This window comes from Accipiter gentilis, chromosome 1 (genome assembly GCF_929443795.1).
Source record: "Accipiter gentilis chromosome 1, bAccGen1.1, whole genome shotgun sequence".
Lineage (NCBI taxonomy): Eukaryota > Metazoa > Chordata > Aves > Accipitriformes > Accipitridae > Astur > Astur gentilis.
This window is the reverse complement of record NC_064880.1, coordinates 14,297,569-14,312,342: the sequence shown is the minus strand read 5'-3', so window position 1 is coordinate 14,312,342 and position 14,774 is coordinate 14,297,569. Positions and strand designations below refer to the sequence as shown.

The 14,774-nt window shown below is 38.3% G+C and overlaps 1 protein-coding gene across 14 annotated transcripts in view; it reads right to left on the bottom strand.

Moving 5' to 3' along the window:
* LRRFIP1 (LRR binding FLII interacting protein 1) overlaps positions 1 to 14,774 on the bottom strand; it is a 116,923-nt gene that overhangs the window by 92,328 nt on the left and 9,821 nt on the right. The window contains exon 1 of one of the 14 annotated variants that reach the window (XM_049802016.1): positions 13,404 to 13,516. The exons of 12 other annotated variants lie outside the window; for them this stretch is intronic. The gene's annotated coding sequence lies outside the window, so the exon portion shown is untranslated. Of the gene's footprint in view, positions 1 to 13,403; positions 13,517 to 14,774 lie in introns of those variants that run through there. One more of the 14 variants, XM_049802086.1, reaches the window with a different exon arrangement.

Sequence of the window (14,774 nt, the reverse complement as noted above, 5' to 3'; positions counted from 1 at the left end):
GTTACAAAAAAAGCCTGACTTGGACTGCTGGTGGATGCCAAGGGATACTCCTATGTAACAACAGATTACAATTCCCTTTTCCTTTGTTCAGCTTTCAAACCCAGTAGCAGTGGCACAGCTGAACCAAGACTGCCCATCACTCCTTGTCCATCCACAGACTGCCCCATAGGGTGGTAAGGTAAAGATTTCTCTGCTCATTCCCCTGTGGTGTCTCAGCAAGAAAAAAAAAAAAAAAAAAATTAAAATTGGCCGTTTTTCATTACATTCATGCCATGAAGTTTCCCCATGACAACACAGCTGATTTGCGCAACAGTATTTCTGTTGCTAACAAAAGGAACGAAAGATCAGGAACAAAAGGAAAATTGAGTAAGAAAGGGGAAAAAAAAAAGCTAGTGCTGGAAATATGATTCAAGTGTTAAAAAATGGAGTCTGACTTATAAAGAGCATAAGCTACACAATTTGTAATAACCATGTTCTCTCACTTGTGTGACAGTATCTGGCAGAGGGGGAAGAAATGAGGCTTCGAAGTCCCATTTATTATAAAATCTAAAACCTGATCTAGTTGTGAGACTAGCAAGGAGAAAACAAATTTAAGTGCTGACCTATAGTTCTAAAATTAGTTCTGTTAAATGCATTTACTACTAGCAAATGCCATTCTGATGACATGAAAGCCAAAACAGGACTCTAGAAAGCTGTGTGTACCTCACTGCATACATCACCCTCCAAAATGATATTTCTTCATGTCTAGTAGGTATCGATGCTCTTCATAAACGTAATTATTAGGGGGGTTTTACAGGCTCTTCTATGTTGCCATAGCATAAACAGTACTGAAGTCCCCAACTTCATAGTCCCTCAGTGACGCAAAGCACCAGCCCTGTTCTAAATCCAATACAATTGCCTGTAGCCTTGACAATAAAAACAAATGTTCAAGTGTCCATACAGAGGTAGAGTTCTGCTAAATATAAGTAGAATATTATATCCCTGATCTTAAAGAAGCATCAGAATTGGCAGTATGCAACTATATTTTTTCTAACACATAAGCTGTGTATAAAAATAGTCTTTTCTCCTTAAATCAGCCTTTCATTCCTCACAGTGACATTTAAACCTTTTATGCTACAGGGGCGTTTCATCCTGAATTCAGCACAGTTTTTGTGCTTTTTATGCTTCAAATGTGTTCACAAAAACACTCAAAGACCATTCCATTAGATTCATACTATACTGCCCCTGGACATCCTCAGTCCCAGCTCACCAGGCAATGGTCCATCTACACATTACTGGGCTTTCTAGGAAATGATTTCCAAGAGAAACTTAAATAGTTGCATACAAAAAAGAATTGTTGAGAAGTTCTTATTTTTATTATTTAAAAATATAAGCACTGATTCTCTTCTTGTCACCACTGTTACCAACAATTGCTCAGACTAGAAATTATGAGAATCAACCTTTTAAATATGAACCTTTTTCCTTGGAGTTAAGATACTTCTAAACAAGTTTTCAGTCTGATGCACACAAACCTGCAAGAGTCATTTACCTAAAGCTTTCAAAGCACACAAGATCAGGATCCGTGCAATGTTCTCATCATTAAACCTTTGGTTACTGAAAGGAAGAAACAGTGTGTCAGGCTCCTGAGCTTAGGCAAGCCCCAACATGATGAAGCTGCACCAGAGAGAGGCCAACAGCCTAAGCATCCTGCTCCAATGTCTCCAAGCTGAACCTTAACTGCACAACCATGAGAAGAAAAAAAACAAACCCCAAAATGCAGACAGCTACAGAGATGGGGGCAAGTGCAAGGTGGCTTTGTAGTCACTGAGACCTAGAGAGTCAAGAAAATATTCTCATGGATCTGAGCTTTAGGCTTTTGATATCCAATTCACTGGTAGTTAATAGGTTTCAAAGTGTTCATGCTGCTCCAGAAGAACTTATGGACAAAGTGGTCTTAAGTAAAAAGTTATTTGGCTCTATTAATGCAGAGGTATTCACAGAATATTGTATTTAAAAGTGGGCAGTGTCTTTATTTTTCCAAATCTAAATTTAAACCAACATCAACAGCCTATATTAAAATTTGAAATACCTATCAGCTACATCATTAGTAAAGCAGGGTCTAATAATGTCTTAGTTTTGCAACAACTTATAAAAATGGACCAGTTCAGCAAATTCAACAAGACAGGAACCTTGGCACATGATCCAGTGAATTTCTAACCCAGTGCTCCAGCAAAATCCTGGTTAATCCAGTCAAAATCCCTTTATTCTCATCCTGTGTTGAGCAATAGTTTTTATATTTGCCAACTGACACTGTCCATTTGTTCACATACCTGAGTATTTGTTTATTACAAACAGAAAAAGACAGGCTTACAAAAACAACCATCATGCTGGTCAGTCTCTCACCCATACTGTCTAAGCAGAACGCAAGATCTGTAGCTCTGGGAGCAGTGGGAGAAGTTCAGTCCTACAAAGCAAATCTGTACAAGCTAAATTCTTCATGAACACTTGATTTCACCTGAAAGAGTGCTTTTGATTCTCAGCTTCAGGGCTGGAAGCAATGAAAGCATCTATGTTGCAAAAAACTTTCCAGAGACACAGCAACATATTCTTGCTTCCACTAGAAGAGTAACAGCATCTGCCTAAACCTCACTTCCTTTGAACAGAAATAAGACTCAACCACACTAGACACAAACAGCTCAACTGAACACAAGGGTCTCAATGTATTTTTCAACTCATGTACCTGAGCCCTTCTGTAGATGTATTAAGGGTTGCCAACACGACAGGCCTTACCATGTTCTGTAAAATTCCCACCAGCTTCAGTGGGACTAGATTCAGGACTTGTGCAGACCCACAAGAAGATTCGGTGTAGTCCAAGAATTAACCGGCAGTTATTCTAAACCCTTCCTCCTCAATACTATATGAATCTACATACCTTTTCAGGGATGACTGCACCACACTCCCAAGCACAGGTGGAATGGGGAGCTCAGAAGTAAGATGACAATTTATCTTGATGACCTATTAACTTTGCAAATGACATAGGAATTCCACCTTGAAATCCAAGAGTTGCCAATATTAAAATATCAAAAGTATAAAGTGTAAGCAAAAAGTTGAAGCTACAGTTTTATTGATGACGAAAGGCATTGTGAAAATCCTGGAATTCATCAGCCCCCCAAAAAATGGAATGACTGTTTCCTGGTCCCTCATGCAACCAAGAGAAAAACAGGCAAAGTGACTTTAGAAGCAGTGACACTTAAGCATTTCCACAGTGCAGACAAAGGAATCTCAAACTTAGCCTAGTACATCAACTGTAGGTTTTTTTATGGTTAAAATCTAGGAATGAACATCCTGTATTTTCATAAGACATTAAGCTCATGTTTAACCTTTAACTAAACTGAAGAAATACCTAAAGAACAGGACCAAGAGCTTTACTATCTAGAATTTTAGCACCTTCTTAATTATGTCAATCAGAAGAAGTTGTAAAATACGCTTCCTTCCTTCCTTACACAGGCTTTGTAGTGAGTAGGTGGTGATTAACTTTTCATTAACAGGAAAAGCACTAGCAAACAGCCTACTCGGAGATATGCCTGGAAGACTGAGATTATTCTAATGTAAGCAAGAGTACTACAACAGGCCACAATCCTGAAGTCCTTTTAAACACTGCATGGAGAGATGGAGCGTTAATTCCTCTCACCAAGAAATCTCCATCAGAGAACTATCCCAAGATTAACAGGTGAGTTTCCTTTCAGCACTTCTTCCATCCTAATTGTTTTCACAGGCACTCAACTGCAACAGCATCTTCCTTAGTATGAATACAGACCTGTCAGCTGGAGATGAGAGTCTACAGATCCCACTAATGACAGTCTAAGGTATTAATTCCCTTCCATAGTATCATTTTAAGTTTATAACAACTGCTCAGGTGACTAATTTATGCATTCACACAGTCACAGATTGTTAGACATTCTCTATGTCCATGCGGCAATCTAAGGAGAAGCAAGCAGAATACAAAGAGCAAAAAAGCAAAAAAGTTACCCAATTTGGCATACACTTTTGGCTGAAAAATGTCAGCTGTTGCAAGTTGTTACAAGCTGTCAGACAAACACTACCTCTGAAATACTACTTAGTAATGGTCATCTCAGTGCATGTGCCAGCACTGTCTTGCTCATTTCCAGAAATCTGCCTAAAATCTGGATGTTTAGGTTCACAAAATTGTTACTAATTTAAGAGGTCCCCACTGAGTGCCTAGAATTGAATAATGCTTTTCATTTCTAATGTGGTAGTAATAGGAGAGTTATTTTTCCATGTGCTCAGATATTTATACAGTCTTATTTTTGGTATGGTAAGCCGTTTGAGGATTTATATTCAACCTATGGCAGAGGAAAAGGAAAATATGCTACACTGTACATTCCCAGTAAGCCAACTATGGCTTTGGATGCCATACTTCATATAGACTCAGGCAAAAGCAACTATACCTGAATAAACTGCAGCTAAAAAAAGAGCATCATTTAGGTGTTATTAACAAAGTCTAATCTAAAAGTTATTTTTCTTATTTCTGTTTTAAGAAAAGTGCTTTGACTTTGGTTGGAATTTACCTTAAAATGAACCCATTCTGTGTTTCCTTTGTCACTTTTGTCTTGTCAAGAGCTTAAAGGACAGGACATCAAGCTTCTACACCAATATACCACCTGAATAAAACCAGAGACTCCAGAAAGAAAATCACTTTTAATAGCAGGGAAGTCCCAAATGGTAAGTCACTATCATCATGACTTTTGGGGGCAGGGAGAGACACAGGAAAAAAACAGAGATTTAACTACAGAATAAGTTTCAGATATCATGAGCTGCCTTTTTCAGAAAACCGTCAAATCCTTTGTAAGCAATTGCTGCAATTACCCTCCCCCAAACCACACAATTTCTTTCCTTTTCAGGCAAAATGTCAACATTTTAGAAACTGCTTCTGCACTAAACAAAAAGTTATCTGCCTCATTTTCCTATACAACTTTCTTCTGCAACCCAGTAGACTGGACAACTCATAGCACCTATACTGCACTGTAGACACCATCAGCCCAGCAATCTGCTTTCTATTATGGACTACACTACATGCAGATGGAGTTCATTAAAATAAGCAGTGTGGCAAAAAGCAAACCTTTCACGCAATAGCAGAGGGCTGCAGCTGTTGACCAACTTGGCCATCTCCAAATAACTGTCATAACTACAGCATGTAACACAACCCTTTCTTATTTGTTCGCCTCTCTGCAAGGGAATGACTGCAGGAAACATACTCTCACCCTTCCCATCCAACAGGGGAAAGGGTAAAGAGAGTAGATCAGCTTCAAGATGACGTAAGTAACTTATCCTTCAAGGCTTCAAAAATCAAAGCAGAGATTGGAGATATGAGCATTGACCAGTCCTGGTATGAAAATTCTTTAATGGGGGACTCTTTGCTTGTCTGTATCTACAGAAGACTATGTAACACATTCACACTGGGAGAAAGAGGGGAAAAAAGTTATGTGAAAGTTTGGTTTAATTTTAGAAACTGACTTCCATTCCCCACCCTGTGAATCACAAGAAGCCTCGCCAAAGATGTGGGATCTTAAAGCCCCTTCCTTTTGTCAAGCACACAAAGTCTTCACTTTCCTGAAAGGTAAAGCCACTTTCAACTCCATGCCATTAAAAGTTCAGTGTTGAGAAGCCAGACACCATTACAAACAGCAGCTTTAAGGACTCTGACACACTAGGACACTATAAAGCTACAGTTTTACAAGGATTAGGAGAGTTTATCTGAATATTATTTTTTACACTCCAGAAATTCAACACTATTTACATGACTACATCCACCTAGCATATTTACTATTATGAAATTATTCAATACAATGATTAATTTTGATGCATAGGGTATATAAACAATATTATTTCCTCCAACTAGTAGTATCAATAAAATCTTTGCCCAGAAAGCTGCCACTTTCTCTGTGAGGTCTTGTTTTTAAATCACATTTCTGCTAGGGCCTATTAGTCCTCACCAACATAGCAACTTAATCCTTACTTCTCTAACATGTCATTTCCTTTAATTATATTTGGAGAATATTTATAAGGCTATTAACATTAATTACAAGAGTCAGAGAGGCCTTTAGCAGTAATTACCAGTACAAATCAAAGCTCTGAGGAATTTTTTTGAGGGTTTGTGTTTTGTTTTTTAAAAATAATCAATCTGATAACCTATCATACTGAATTGCTTAGGACAATGGAACCACTTCACTCAATACAATGAGCAGCTGAAACGGGTAAACATGAACAGCTTTGTAGACAAGATTTAGCATCCAAACACGAGTCTATATTTCCACTCTTCTTCCAGCAAATCCCAAAATTCACTTGGAGATATGAAATGGACTTTTGAGAAAGTGTCAGAAAAATAGAAGCTACTCTTAAGCTTTTATATAAATCATCTTACTTGCACATGTGTTTGGACCTCAACTGACATTTTGTAGCAATTAGGAAATCTAGTTTTTAGCTACGGAGCTAGCCTCAAGTGACATCCGAATGACTGCAAGCACCGGGGTCTACAGGAGGACTGTCATAATGGGAAAATAGATGCAGCCACCTTTGAAGAGGAGGAGAAATAGGGGGACTTACAGCTGCAAAGGAGGGAGGCCACAGGGAGATCTCAAACTGGTAGTACAGAGGCTAGTTCAATTGTAGCTGTGATGCATAGATTTACTGTCATGCAGACTTCACTCTCACAGACTAAACTAGCAAAACTGCTTCCTGGTTTCACCGTATGATAACATTAGTATCACATCTGTAAAGCAGGGAGGTGTCTTCAGAGAAAACTGCATAAGCTGTCAAAGGTATCCAAAAAGCAACAAGCATGATGAGTCCCTCCTCTTTTAGGCATGAGAGTTTTTTCAGCTCTCAGCTGTCATTTTCAATGTCTTTTTTGACAAAGCTCTAGCTTCAGATGGCAAGCGGTTGCAACATAATCTTATAAAAGAAATTAGCTAAGCTTTCAGCCTTTCTACATGGGGGGGGACGGGACGGGGGGACGGGACACACGACCAAACTGCAGTCACAATGCAAAGCTCTAGTCTAGTTCTTCACTATTATTCAGTCTTTTTACCAGAAGTAAATGTACACAAACTTACACAGCCTTCAGAGATACATGCCATTTGTTGCCAGCAACTGAGCTATCCTTGCCGCCTTTGCTTGCACACACTTCCCACATCTAGCTTCGACTCTCTGAGAGCAGAAGGAACAGAGGAAGCTGATAGTTCTGCTCCTGAACTATACCCAGGATACTTCTCTAGCTCTTCTTTTCAAAAAGCTCTTTAAGACTACTGCTAAGCAATCATGGTCTAAAGCCTCTCCAACTAGATGAAGAGAAGAGCCACGATGTCAAAAATCTTGGATGGGAGGAAATTACTCCAGTCCAAACGCAGCGATAAAAGGTACACTACATACAAAAGCAGGCAGAACTATTAAGAGTGTCTTGGCTTGTTCTGTCTACTCTTTCACCTCATTCATTAACTCGTAAGTCCTACTGATTCTCTTCTCTGAGATAAATATTTTAAGTTATATAGTTTGAACTTGCCAGACTTGGGGGGGAGGGGACACATACACACACAACTTCTCAAATGAGTACTGGAGGAGAAAAACTGCCAAGCACAAAAGCTCATTTTCTCTAGATTTTATTAATAAATCAGTATTGCTTCTAAATATATCCCTGTCTTCTAGAAGTATCATAATACAACATCCATCGCACTAGGGAGCTTATACTCACAATAGGTAGGTCCAGTGCAATTTTTGCTGAACTCAGGATGTGGTTTATAAAGTGCAATTCCATCCAATGTAATCACTTTATAATAGATTTCAGATGCTAAAGACCAACACTAGATTAAAACTATCCTGACAAGGAGATAGATGAAGGACTGGCTACATGAAGGTTAACCTTCCAGTCAATTCATCTCAATAATAATCCTTCCATTTTGGCTTCCTATCTTGCCAAATCCAGGCAGAAAGACAGGTATTCTACAAAGAGGCCTGACTTGTAATGCTTTCACTAATGTCCAAGATGTTGAACCCAAAACAGATCTCTAATCTGTTTCAGAATGGAATTGCAAATTAGCCAGCAACATACACGTGCAGAAAACCTCTGCCATCTGCCTATGACACCCAAACTGGAGAGACTGAGCCAGTTCACATTTTGACCTACTTCATCCTGAATAACTGGCCAGTACATTTCCAGTGCTGAAGCAAAACACAAACTCCAAAAGGAAAAAAAAATAATAATAAAATTGAGACACCAGTTTTCCTGCATTCTACATTCACAGAAAAATTATTTTCTCTTTTAAGGGGTTAACTTTGTCATTTGATCACAAGCATGAGTCAGCGGCAGGGAGGGGAAGAAGACAGAACCGTTAGGGCAGGAAGCTCATTCCTATGACACCCTACTTAGCTGAACCACAGGCATCACCCCGGCAGAGCCGAAAGCCCTGCCAGAGCCAGCATTGCTTCACCTCTCAAACAATGGGAAACAGCAAGGTGAGGGAAGAGACTGCTCCGAAGTTAAGAAACAGGGGATAAAGATGCACCAGAACTGGGTTCTGCTCTCGTGTCTAGACTAGTAAGGCAAGACTTAAGCACCATTTTCCCCTTATCTCTTACAGAAGGGCAACTGCCTTACTGGTACACTGGGTGGACCTGCAGTATCATGCCCCCTCCCTTAATGATGGCACAACTTCCAAGGAGCTGTTAAAATCAACACTGAGCACTTTGTTTTCAAAGATATTTTAAGGTGTAAGATACCTGCCTCCTTTTTCTCCTCCCCTTTTTGTACGACCAACTTATTTGTCCTTTTTTCCCCTTCTGAATAAGCATTGCAGTTGTAAAATGTGGCATTTGACTGCCCCAGAAGCATAGATTTTCCCATGGTACTCTGCCAGGATAACTTTGCTCTTGGTTTGAGTCAATGTCCAAGTGAGGAAAGTTCACTCTCCATTCCCATTCCAGCCATAACCCTTTCCCCTGGAATTTCCAACAACACTATGGCAGAAAAAGCCACCAGACAACAGAATAAAACAGGCTTTTGTTTTCTGCACTTCACTTAAGTATAGAGACAAAAAAAAAAAAAAAGACTAAAAAACTTTGATTTTATGAGCTTAGAATATTCCATAATGAAGATAGCCGATGTGAACATGAGATGCATGAAAATAAGAAAGCAGTTGCACAGAACATTGATTATCTTCTAAAAGCAGTAACATTAAAAAGCATTCAAGCAAAACACAGAATACTTTGACATCTGACTACCGAGTCATTCGATGGCATTACTGTCATTTTTCTCTCATGCCCCTGAACTAGCCCATTTCTAAAATAAGCACTGCTTCACAAACTAAAAAGGTTTCTAGGAAGCTGTAGGTTGTTGGGGTTTTTTTGTCTTGGGATTCAATTTTAATGTAGCATAATCTCAAAGCATAAGCAACCAAACAGGATAAGGAGATAAACCAACACAGTGAAACTTCATTGCTCTGCTCAGACTCTGCCCTCAGTTTGGAGATCTTTTATTTAAGAGAGACCTTTATGCTGAAAGTCTTATTTCAATTTTTTTAACGGAAAAAAAATGTGTTGTACTGAGCACTGCCAGCCATACAGGGTTTCAAGGGTCTCCGTCTCCAATAAAACTTGAGAAAGAAACAAGGACACTTTGAAGTCAGTATCTATATTGATTGAGTTGCACAGTGTCACAAATGGCAGTGGCATAGCCAGGCTCCTGAATGAACTGCCTTCAAGAACCAAGGAATCTCAGCATCTCATTAATGAAACAACACTCAGGAGTAAGAATCATGCATAAATAATTATTCCTGCTCTTCAGAGATAAAGAAGTTTGAATTCAGCAGAAATAAGACCAGCAGCTCATGAGTAAGAGCACGGAAGTTGGCCAAGAGCCATCACTTTAGGGAATAAAAATATTTATTGCGTACCCCCACCCAGCCTAAGTATTTTCATGCCCTATAAAAACAGGTCTGGTTTAAAAAAAATATTGTACAAGAAGAGTTATTTCAAATTAATAATTAAGAGAAGACTGTCAACAAGACCCATTATGTTATATAAAAAACATACATCACTTTTGTACTTCCCAAAGTGTTCCCTGTACAATCAGGTCACACTTCAGAAAGAACTCACTGCAATGCTACAGAATTGGAAATTAAATCCATTTATACAATTGTCCTGGTTTGGCAGTATTAGGATGGATATTATCTCACTGCACCCAGCCTGACTGCATTCCTGTTGCAGAACTGAAGCAAAAGCAAACTGAAGATAGTCTGACAATAAATAAATAAATCGCATAACTACTGTACTAGCCATTTCTAAAGCAAGTATAATACGTTGAATTGTTTCCTTCAAAATATTATGTTAAATATCTGGATTGCCCTTATTTGCCATACCATACTTCCCTTCTCCCCAGTAGTCATCAACTAGCAAATCAGCCAGAGTAACCACTTACTGTGTGTCTCAGATGGAATTCTGTCAAGCTTAGCACATTAAAGAGAGTACTAGAAGAAGTGTGTTGTTTCTATATATAAACTGACTATCTGGTGCACAGTATGTCCGAATAATATGGCCTGCCTGACACTGAATGCAAGTCCTCCTGGGTGAGGAAAAAAAAAAAAGTCTCTCTTTGGAGTTACTTTCAAGTGACCAAAGCACCCCATAATGTTCTCAAGGAACAAGAATGCATATAGAACAGAAATAAAAGTGTTATCCAGTCTTTTGTAGTCACACCTACCACTTATACTTGACTGTTTAATTTCTTTAAGTTAGTAAAAGCCTTTCATAAAGCATGTCACTCAAAGAGGTAGAAATAAAGACTGGAGCACAGAAGTAGACAAAATTCTTCAGGAGTTACAAAGTAACTATGCAGAGGGTTACCTGCCTACTATCTTAGGCTGCAGCATCAGACCTTGTCAGCTGCTACTTTGCTCTGCACCAGTATCAGACCCTTCCCTCAGGTGGCCTTTGCTTCCTTCCCCTCCACCTCCCCACACCTTTTCTTTTTTAAAAGCAACATACTGAAAATACATCCAAGAAACCTTCACACATTTATTAATAGAAGAGTGCGGGTTTTATCCTACACAGAAATAAATACACCTAAGGTTTCCACCTCCCATCTAGGCATAACACAGTTATCCGTGATACAGTTTATAGAAGTCTGCAGGTCTTCCCAAGATGACAGTTGAATTTCTAAGGCTGTTAGGCAGGATTTCCTGTAATGACCACAGTGTAAATTCTTGGAACTTACTGAAGTTTAATGTCAAAACTCAAGTGAAATGAATTTTTGTAATGATTACTGACAAAGGCTGCAGAAAGGATTTTTAACATGTCTAGGTTTCAGAATGCTTGTTCTTTGCTTTAGTACAGGTGTCTCCAGCATTAGGTAGCACTGACTCTTTAGCACGGCATTATACTCCTCATCTCAGGTGCTACATAGCATGTTCTTTTAAAGAAAACTCTTGACAGTGTTTGTGTCAGCCTTACTTTACCAGATTGAATAATCAAACTTGGTTATATGGCCACTACATTAACAGTTGATATCAGTACTATTTAAACTGCTAGGGACTTAAAATAATTATTATATTATCTATACTAAGCACTCATGACAACAGTTTTGATCCTCAATCCTACAGATCATTGACAGCAGGAGGAAAATCAGTGTGTTGTGACACCTGATGAAAGCTCTCATGGCAAGATTGATGAGCAGAGCCTACCTCCAAAATGTAATAAAAATGTCAGAACAAGGGATAATGATATAGAAGCCACTCAAAAGTGTGACCACTCAATACTGTTTGAACACCCTTTCAAAAAAAATAAGTCCAAGAGAACTTTTTAGGAGTGAAAAAGTTTTCATATGAACTCAGTGGCACTTTTCTTTCCCAGCCATGTATTTGAAAATAGACATTCTCCTTCCTCCTCATGTAAGAGCTTTATTTCCCTGGAAAGGGCCTACCTAAAATTCAAGATATTTAACTGTAAACAGTAATTTGTTTAAGTACTTTAATAAGTGGGAGTTCAAACCGCAAACATTTGAGTATCAAGTCAGAACAAAGGGTTCAATCTTTGTTTACACAGTACTATCAGTAAGTATAAAATATCTACAGCTATATACATCTAATACTTGAAATTATCTCCTCACACATTATTTTTCTATTTTTGGTCACAAAATTCAGGGAGATCAGATCTCTTAAAATAATAAGAAAAAATAACCTTTAAAGCTACATTCCTACCTGGCTTCAAGCAAATTAAAACAGATTTTTACATATAACATTAAGATTCAAAACTGGATATGACCTTTAGTGCACCTTTCCATGGGTAGAATGTTCTCATCCACAAGCAGATTTAATTAAATTTAGCTCTTTAGACTGATTAGAGCTAATAAAGCAATCTGGTAATAGACCATTTTATTGTGTTTACAATGTGATGTTTTGTTGGACTACAGTATAACAGTTACAAGTTGCAAGGCACTGTTTTTCATTACCTCTTCAACTACACTGACTTTACATGGAATTTAAAAGGAGGACTTAGAGTCATCATAAGTACTGGAGAAGATCAGAAGTCTAGTATATAAATTGTATGAAGGACCCTACAAGAGACATCACCAGAGGAGACTTTTTATTTTACATATAAAACATTCACACACATTTACCATATACAAGAGAACTATTGTAAAAATTGTGATTTTCATGCCCCCCACTACTTTCTACTTCTGTCAAGCATTGGATCCCTACTATGTGTATAAAGTGTTTGGGGATAGCTAGGTGGGAAAGAGTTGTATGCAATTCTTCAAATTGTACCACCTTCCTGCAGAGACGCTGAGCTTCTGATTAACTTAGATATTCTGCTGTAACAAATAACCTGCAGCTCTCCCTCAGGCTACCTATATTCTGATGGAAGAGTCAGGACACTTCAAATACAGGCTGAAATTCTCCATTTGTAACATCCACCAAAGAAATGCCAAAACCTGCTTCAGCAAACCTAAGCAAAAGTGTCTATATCCAGAGAAACTACCTTAAAAAAGGACAGTAAAATTGCATTTTCTTGTTAGCACAGCTGTACATTGCAGAGTATGGATAACAGATTCTACTACATTGTGCTTTACCAGATTTTTCTGTCCTTTAAGCTCAAATATCAAACTTCAAACATGTAGTCACGGCACTCTAACCATGTTTCTTCAGGAGAGGAGCCAAGTTCTACATTCAGTTTGTAGAAAGAGCATACAGAGGAAATTTCACAGAGAAAACATTTTAAAAATTCACACTTTTCAAGCAATTTTAAGAGGCCTGTAAAAAAAACAAATAAATTTAAAAAATGTATATATCACACTATTCTCCATATCTCACCATTACAAGCAAATTAAAGAATTTGTATCTACAAGATACTCTTACCTGGCCAGCGGACAGGAGTTACCCTCTCATGCTTGTTATCGTTCCACAACCCGTTCCCTCATGGGAAGAGAAATTCCCTGAGAGAGCCAGGACATGCCAAGACAACTTGCCTAGAATAAGATGGCGCTGAACAACCCATCAGCTCGGATTAAAGCTAAAAAACCAGCGTTGTTTAAGAAATGATTGGACAGCTTTTGTGTGGGGGTGGGACAGGATTACTGTATCCAAACTGGGTCTGAGCTATAATGGATTACCTGGAGAATCTGTGTCCTAACCCTTACCAACAAATGAGTTCAGTTTGAAATACACTACCAGGCTACACACACCTTGTTTAGTTGTATGAGAAAAATTACCTTCACAGCTATTTACTGGAGTTCTTGAAATCAAGGAATGCTGCTGGGAATACATCAACAGCATAAGACATAAAGCAGCAGCCCTCCCCTGATCAGGTCCTTTTTTTGCTTGTTCCTTTTTTTTTTTTCCCCTAACAGCAATTACCACCCAGCAAATACAATTATAACTTTATCCTCAGTCTGACAGTGTATTTAACATTCAAATTGTGTTGTTCAATTAGTTTAATGTCAGGAACAGTCGTGTTCAAAAAATGGCAAGTAACAAGAAGTAGTGAGAGAATAGGATAAACCAGCAGCAAAAACTCTGCCCTTTGAGAATCACGTTCTATTGGAGGAAATTACAATGAAAACCGAATTCCCTTAAGGTTTACTACCAGCTCCTGAGGTGCACCAAGCAGTCCTAGAAATGTTATACATAAGGTTTTTATACCTCATCACTGTATTCACAGAGCTCATATCCAAGATATTAGACTATATTTTTTTTTTGGCACATTGTATTGATTTTATAGTGGAAAGATTGAACAAGCAGACTTGTCATGCTGCAGTTCTCCAAGAAGCTTGCTTCTGTATTAAACAGGTTGAGCACAACCCCCCGCCCAAAAAAAAAAAAATTAAAAAAATTAGGATAGATTGCTGTAAGTGCACAGCTCACTACAAACCAAACCCACTGATCTTTATTTTTTAATAGTAAATTTGTAGATTGCTTGGTTAGACAACAAGTTCTGGGTTACCACATGCCTTCCTGCTAGCCTGAAAATTGTTGTCAGTCTGACAGTACATATGTATTCCATCAATGATACAAAAGCATTTCACCAGCACATACAGAGAAACTTTCTTTGCTTGCTCTAGCTCACCAAATAATGATTTTTTTTTCCCCAGGGTAATTAGACAAGAATGTACAAATATTACCAAAACCACTGTGTAACCCTCTATAAATAAAACACTGACATTCTCTACATATACCAACATTATCCCTTTTATCCACACACAAGCATATTATTTCCCAGAGCCCCTGGAT